This window comes from Bos javanicus, chromosome 15 (assembly GCF_032452875.1).
Source record: "Bos javanicus breed banteng chromosome 15, ARS-OSU_banteng_1.0, whole genome shotgun sequence".
In the NCBI taxonomy this organism is placed as follows: domain Eukaryota; kingdom Metazoa; phylum Chordata; class Mammalia; order Artiodactyla; family Bovidae; genus Bos; species Bos javanicus.
Window position 1 is genome coordinate 7,205,530 of NC_083882.1, and position 7,929 is coordinate 7,213,458.

At 39.2% G+C, this 7,929-nt stretch overlaps 1 pseudogene; it reads left to right on the forward strand.

Annotated features, from left to right (window-relative positions):
• Positions 1–3,351: 3,351 nt before the first annotated feature.
• On the forward strand, positions 3,352–4,194 carry LOC133261168 (latexin-like; annotated as a pseudogene).
• The last annotated feature ends 3,735 nt before the right edge of the window (positions 4,195–7,929 follow it).

Here is a 7,929-nt window from a genome sequence, read left to right on the forward strand (position 1 = left end):
TGTCTCTTTTCACAGCCTTTGTTTTAAAGTCTATTTTATCTGATATGAGTATTGCTACTCCTGCTTTCTTTTGGTCCCTATTTGCATGGAAAATCTTTTTCCAGCCCTTCACTTTCAGTCTGTATGTGTCCCCTGTTTTGAGGTGGGTCTCCTGTAGACAACATATGTAGGGGTCTTGTTTTTGTATCCATTCAGCCAGTCTTTGTCTTTTGGTTGGGGCATTCAACCCATTTACGTTTAAGGTAATTACTGATAAGTATGATCCCATTGCCATTTACTTTATTGTTTTGGGTTTGAGTTTATACACCATTTTTGTGTTTCCTGTCTAGAGAATATCCTTTAGTATTTGTTGGAGAGCTGGTTTAGTGGTGCAGAATTCTCTCAGCTTTTGCTTGTCTGAAAAGCTTTTGATTTCTCCTTCATACTTGAATGAAGTCCTTGCTAGGTACAATAATCTGGGCTGTAGGTTATTTTCTTTCATCACTTTAAGTATGTCTTGCCATTCCCTCCTGGCTTGAAGAGTTTCTATTGAAAGATCAGCTGTTATCCTTATGGGAATTCCCTTGTGTGTTATTTGTTGTTTTTCCCTTGCTGCTTTTAATATTTGTTCTTTGTGTTTGATCTTTGTTAATTTGATTAATATGTGTCTTGGGGTGTTTTGCCTTGGGTTTATCCTGTTTGGGACTCTCTGGGTTTCTTGGACTTGGGTGATTATTTCCTTCCTTATTTTAGGGAAATTTTCAACTATTATCTCCTCAAGTATTTTCTCATGGTCTTTCTTTTTGTCTTCGTCATCTGGAACCCCTATGATTCGAATGTTGTAGCGTTTAATATTGTCCTGGAGGTCTCTGAGATTGTCCTCATTTCTTTCAATTCGTTTTTCTTTTATCGTCTCTGATTCATTTATTTCTACCATTCTATCTTCTAATTCACTAATCCTATCTTCTGCCTCTGTTATTCTACTATTTGTTGGCTCCAGAGTGTTTTTAATTTCAATTATTGCATTATTCATTATATATTGACTCTCTTTTATTTCTTCTAGGTCCTTGTTAAACCTTTCTTGCATCTTCTCAATCCTTGTCTCCAGGCTATTTATCTGTGATTCCATTTTGATCTCAAGATTTTGGATCAATTTCACTATCATTATTTGGAATTCTTTATCAGGTAGATTCCCTATCTCTTCCTCTTTTGTTTGGTTTGGTGGGCATTTATCCTGTTCCTATATCTGCTGGGTATTCCTCTGTCTCTTCATCTTGTTTAAATTGCTGAGTTTGGGGTGTCCTTTCTGTATTCTGGCAGTTTGTGGAGTTCTCTTTATTGTGGCTTTTCCTTGCTGTGTGTGGGTTTGTACAGGTGGCTTGTCAAGGTTTCTTGGTTAGGGAAGCTTGTGTCGGTGTTCTGGTGGGTGGAGCTGTATTTCTTCTCTCTCCTTTCGAAGACTTGAGTTGCTTTTCTGGGTGCCTGATGTCCTCTGCCGGCATTCAGAAGTTGTTTTGTGAAATTTACTCGACGTTTAAATGCTCTTTTGATGAATTTGTGGCGGAGAAAGTGTTCTCCCCGTCCTACTCCTCCGCCATCTTGGCTCCTCCTAGAACACTTTCTAACACCATACACAAAAATAAACTCAGAATGGATTAAAGATCTCAACGTAAGACCAGAAACTATAAAACTCCTAGAGGAGAACATAGGCAAAACACTCTCTGACATACATCACAGAAGGATCCTCTATGACCCACCTCCCAGAATATTAGAAATAAAAGCAAAAATAAGCAAATGGGACCTAATTAAACTTAAAAGCTTCTGCACATCAAAGGAAACTATTAGCAAGGTGAAAAGGCAGCCTTCAGCATGGGAGAAAATAATAGCAAATGAAGCAACTGACAAACAACTAATCTCAAAAATATACAAGCAACTCCTACAGCTCAACTCCAGAAAAATAAATGACCCAATCAAAAAATGGGCCAAAGAACTAAATAGACATTTCTCCAAAGAAGACATACAGATGGCTAACAAACACATGAAAAGATGCTCAACATCACTCATTATCAGAGAAATGCAAATCAAAACCACTATGAGGTACCATTTCACGCCAGTCAGAAAGGCTACGATCCATAAGTCTACAAGCAATAAATGCTGGAGAGGGTGTGGAGAAAAGGGAACCCTCTTACACTGTTGGTGGGAATGCAAACTAGTACAGCCACTATGGAGAACAGTGTGGAGATTCCTTAAAAAACTGGAAATAGAACTGCCTTATGATCCAACAATCCCACTGCTGGGCATACACACTGAGGAAACCAGAAGGGAAAGAGACACGTGTACCCCAATGTTCATGGCAGCACAGTTTATAATAGCCAGGACATGGAAGCAACCTAGATGCCCATCAGCAGATGAATGGATAAGAAAGCTGTGGTACATATACACAATGGAGTATTACTCAGCCATTAAAAAGAATACATTTGAATCAGTTCTAATGAGGTGGATGAAACTGGAACCTATTTTACAGAGTGAAGTAAGCCAGAAAGAAAAACACCAATACAGTATACTAACACATATATATGGAATTTAGAAAGGTGATAACAATAACCCTGTGTACGAAAAAGGCACTGATGTATAGATCAGTCTTATGGACTCTGTGGGAGAGGGAGAGGGTGGGAAGATTTGGGAGAATAGCATTGAAACGTGTAAAATATCATGTATGAAATGAGATGCCAGTCCAGGTTCGATGCACGATACTGGATGCTTGGGGCTAGTGCACTGGGATGACCCAGAGGGATGGTATGGGGAGGGAGGAAGGGGGAGGGTTCAGGATGGGGAACACATGTATACCTGTGGCGGATTCATTTTGATATTTGGCAAAACTAATACAATATTGTAAAGTTTAAAAATAAAATTAAAAAATAATTAATAAAATAAAAAAGAAGGAAATCTTGTCAGTTGTAACAACATGGATGAAACTGGAGGGCATTGTGTTAAATGAAATGAGCAGACAGAAAGAAAAACACTGTATGGTTTCACTTATAGAAGAAGTGAAATCACACAGTCATATGACTCTTTGCAACCCCATGGACTCTAGCCCACCAGGTTCCTCTGTCCATGGAATTTTCCAAGCAAGAATACTGGAGTGTGTTGCCATTTCCTTCTCCAAGGGATCTTCCTGACCCAAAAATTGAGCCCACATCTTCTGCATTGCAGGCAGACATTTTACCATCTGAGCCACCAGGAAAGCTCACTTACATGTGGAATTTATTTTAAAAAAAAGTCAAACTCATAGGGACTTTTCCTCCCAGGGGACCCAGCAGCAGGCAGAATGGAGACAGGGACTCACAGCAGCCCAGCCAACACTCAGTAAGAATGAAAGTCCCTCTGACCCACTACCTGGTTTTCAGGGCAGCCTCAGAGATACAGAGCAGGGCACCCCTCACAAGGTGTTTCTGATGCAAACAGTCAATCAAGCCAGCCTGGAGGATATGTCAGGAAGAGGATAAAAGCATTGCCTTAAATTTTCTGTGGAAGAAATTATCCAAAAAGAAGTTACAGTGAACTGCACAGCTGAAGTACTGTACCCTCCAATGGAACAAGATACTGCACCAGAAGTCAACTTCACATTTGAAGGAGAAATTGGAGAAAACCCAGATGAGGAAGGAAAGACATTTTATCAAAGACTGAAGTCAGTGAAGGAAACAATAGAAGCACAAAATATTCCAGATAGTTTTGAAAATGTACATCCAGAAAAGAAGCCAGTTCGACAGTTAGCCTGGGTTTCCAGTGGTTATATAATATGGCAAAATTCTACTGAAGGTACATGGTACAAAATGGCAGAAATTCAGACTGTCTAGCAAGTGCAAAGAAATGATGACTTTATTGAGTTAGACTACACCATTCTCCTCCATGAAATTGCATCTCAGGAGATTATTCATTGGCAAACTCAAGTTCTCTGGCATCCACAGTATGGTAAAACATAATAAGAACCATCTGACCAAGGAAGCACAATTGGAATAAATGAAGACCGTAAGATTGGATGAAGTGTAAGCATGCTTATTAATGATGACTTGCATTCCAGTCTTCATTGATATCTAGCTTAAGGGGTTAGACAAACCCCAAAAGTTCCACTTTGTGTAAATGGCCTGATTACAGAACTATACTGCTGCCATAATAAAGAGCATCACAATGTAAAAGTGTCTCATCAACAGTAATAGTGCCATGTATATGTGTGTGTTAAGTTGCTTCAGTCGTGTCCGACTCTTTGCAACCGTGTGCACTATAGCCCACCAGGCTCCTCTGTCCATGGGATTCTCCAGGCAAAATACTGGAGTTGGTAAGGGTGTGGTTGAAATAGGGAGAGGCTGGACAAAGATTAGATAAATAAATTTGAAGATTCTAACATACAGTATAGTGACCAAAGTTCATAATAGTGTATTGAAATTTGCTAAGAGGGTAAATCTTTAGCATTTTTACCAAAAAGTTATCTATCTATCTATCTATCTATATATATGCCTTCAGTGTGAGAGACCCAGCTTCGATCCCTGGGTCGGGAAGACCTCCTGGAGAAAAGAATGGCAACCCACTCCAGTATTCTTCCCTAGAGAATCCCATGAACAGAGGAGCCTGGTGGGCTACAGTCCATGGAGGCACAAGGAGTTGGACACAACTAAGTGACTAACACTTTCATTTTCTTTCACATGAGTTCATAGATATGTTATTTATCTTGATTCTATGACTCCTTCACAATGCATATGTCTATCAAATCATTATGCTGGACATTTTCAATATATTACTATTTTGTCTGTTATACCTCAATAAAAACACAAAAGTGAAGTAAAATTTAAAAAGTGCATATGCTGGGATCTTGAAAATACTTATCACTAGATGTTTAACAACATAATTTTTAATGTATCCATAAAGTATGCAGTCACTAAAACTAATGATGATGTATATTTAGATAAAGAAGAAACTGTGTGTGTGTTTAAATGTGCATACAAGTTTATACCACAAAATGTTTATAATCACAACCTCTAGGTAGTGAGGTTAGGAATCATCTTTAAAAATTCTGCTCTTCATATGTTTCCTGACCTTTTTATTGCAGTGTGTATGATTTTTTTCTTATAAAAAGAAAAGAATAGCAATACAAATTACATCATAAAATAGATAAAAAGGAATACAGATAGGCTGTCTCTGAGCATTTCTCTTTTGCAGATAAAGGCTGATGACCTTCGCCATCACAGGAAGGAGCTGATTTTCTTACTAACACTATTTTTAGACAACTAGAGTAAGCACTACCTAATACTAGATTTATTAGTGCTTCATCTGAATAAGATGGAGCCATGTGCAGCTTAGAGTTGCAAGGAAAGGAAACCTCAGACAAGCTAATGGGAGAAGAAAGAAACAGGCCTCAAGATGTCTGCTTGCCACTGAGCTAAAAATCCTTTCCCAGATTACTTTTTTGCCAGCTGTGCTAGGTGACCCAGTGCTTTGCCCATGAGAACTTCCATGTTCAATGGATTGTAATGGAAAAACAATTCACCCGTGAAGGAACATTTGTATTTGTATATTTCCAAAGAGGGAGCTTAAGCAAGTTCAAGAGCAAAATGAATCCTTATATTGTGCTGAACTCTTTTTTATGTACATGCACATATCATAATTACGCTCAGTTGGCTGACTAGTTATTTATTATGAAGACATAACCCTCCTTGCTGATTCTGGTACATTTATCCTATTTTTCCACTTCATTATACTTCTGGATAATTAATACTCTGCAGAGAACTGCAGTCAGTATGTACTCAAATATAATACACATTGTACTGAAATGACAATTTAGAATTTTTTTTTCCAATAAACACAGTGATTCATTTCCATGTGTGTTACAATGTACTAACTTCTTGAAGTTGGATCCAAAGCCCTTAGAGTAAGAATGTACCTTGTTCCAGTAGTGGCAGAGATGTTTATCTCAGGAATTTGAGAATAACAAAAAGCAGGAAAGAAACTGTAAAGGATATAACCCTTAAAGGGGGAAAACTTCACTGGGCGGGATGCATTTTAATAAGGCTTTTTCTCTGAGGGAAATCTCTTGTTTGAGAGGCACATAAAAGCTGGAAATGAGCAGAAGGCTGTTTTGTTACTGACTTGAGATATCAGAGGATAGAGCTGAGGGCTGCCAGAATGGCTGGAAATTGAGTGAGGAAATCCTAGCAAGAAAGAAACCACACAAGGAAGAGCCCCTAAATCTCTACATAAATTCCTCTCAAATCCCCCAACATAGGGGAGATGCTCAGACATCCTACAAAAAGCAACACTGGAAAGGTTGAAAGAAATTTCAATTGCTGCCTCCATAAGGGAGACAAGAGTTTAGAGTTTTGAGTCGGCTGTATCGGAAGTGTTAGGTAGGTAGAATAGGGAAAAGGAGTCCAAAATGGCGGTGGCTAAAAGACAAGGAAGGTCAAAGGAAGGTCCGAGGACCAGAGTGAAGACTTCAGGCAGAACAAACAGCACTCCTGGCTAAGCCCAATTTGCATAGGGCAGGCCCAGGTGGAGGAAAAAACATATAAAAGGAGGAGCCAAAGCGCTTTCTCTCGGACTCTCTCTCCCGCGTGCGTGCGCTCTTTTCTCTCTCTCTCTCTCACACTCCTGCTATCTTCTAAATAAAATGGAGCTGTAACACTGATTTGCCCAAGAGCTGTAACACAGTTTGTCCAAGACCCAAGAGCTGTGATGCGCCGAGGGCTTTAATGTCCGTTGCTCCAAATCTTTGTTGTGACGAAACAAAGAACGGAGGAACATACACTGGTGTGACAGAAGGCTTGGTTAACTCAAGCTGTTCATGGAAACCCCCCAAATTTCAAGTCACTGGACTAAAGACTATGTGCCAGATCTAAAGGGTTCACCCTAGGTCTGAACATAAATCATGAGACTCACTCCTGATATCATAGAAACAAGCCTTCACAAGTCTAATGTAAATGGCCAGTAATGTAATAGCCTGTTAGATCAAAAACAAACACCATCCAGAGAATGATAGGAGGATTCAGAGCCTCTGTACTCTTCCACCCACAATGTCTAGTACATACTAAAAATTAGTAGATATGCAAAGAACCAGGAAAATGTGACACAGAGTCAAGAGAAAAATGAGCCAAAAGAACAAACCCTGATGACACCGATGTTGAAGCTAGCAGACGAGAATATTAAAGCAGGTATTATAACTATATGCAAACTGGAATTTATCTATTTATTGTTTCTCAGTCCCAATTCAACCTTTCTTTGCCCTGCTTTGTGATATTGGAATTAGAGTCTACAAACACTTCTCTTTTGCCAGCTGGCACAATGAAAAAGTTTACTAATAGAAGGTACTAAATGAGTTATTGCAAGGGATAGAGGCTCCTCTCCCTGGTTATGATGTGCTTTTAACTTTTTAAAAATGCTGGTTGTTGCAGCATGAGGCAGCCAGTAGAATGTGTGACACCAGACGGTGGCTTTCCAATGAGTTTTAGCAGGACCTCAGCAGGCAGATTCCCACTTGTTTCTCCACTGGACTGCCATCCCAGCAGGGGATTTCCTGCTTTCCGTCCCTTGCCCAAAGTACACCATGAACTTTCCTACCATCCAGTGGTCCAAAGATACACTCAATCTAATGTTGTATGACTCTCAGTCTTGAAGATGAAAGTGGCTTATTCCATGTCTATTTATACCACATTCCGTGTCTATTTATACCTTATTCCATGTCTATTTATACCTGAATCAGTGGCACTGGCTGCTCCCTGTGTAGGTTATTTATATATTCTTTGGAGTTCTCTTTATCTGTCAGTAGTTAATTCCCTGGAACTAGTTAATAATTCTTTTAATTATAATTTTCCTATTCATATTATTGGTGTATTTTCTATCTTATGGGTCCCTGAACTGCAAAACATATTCAAAGTGCACACAAAGTTGTCTAAAAATAAG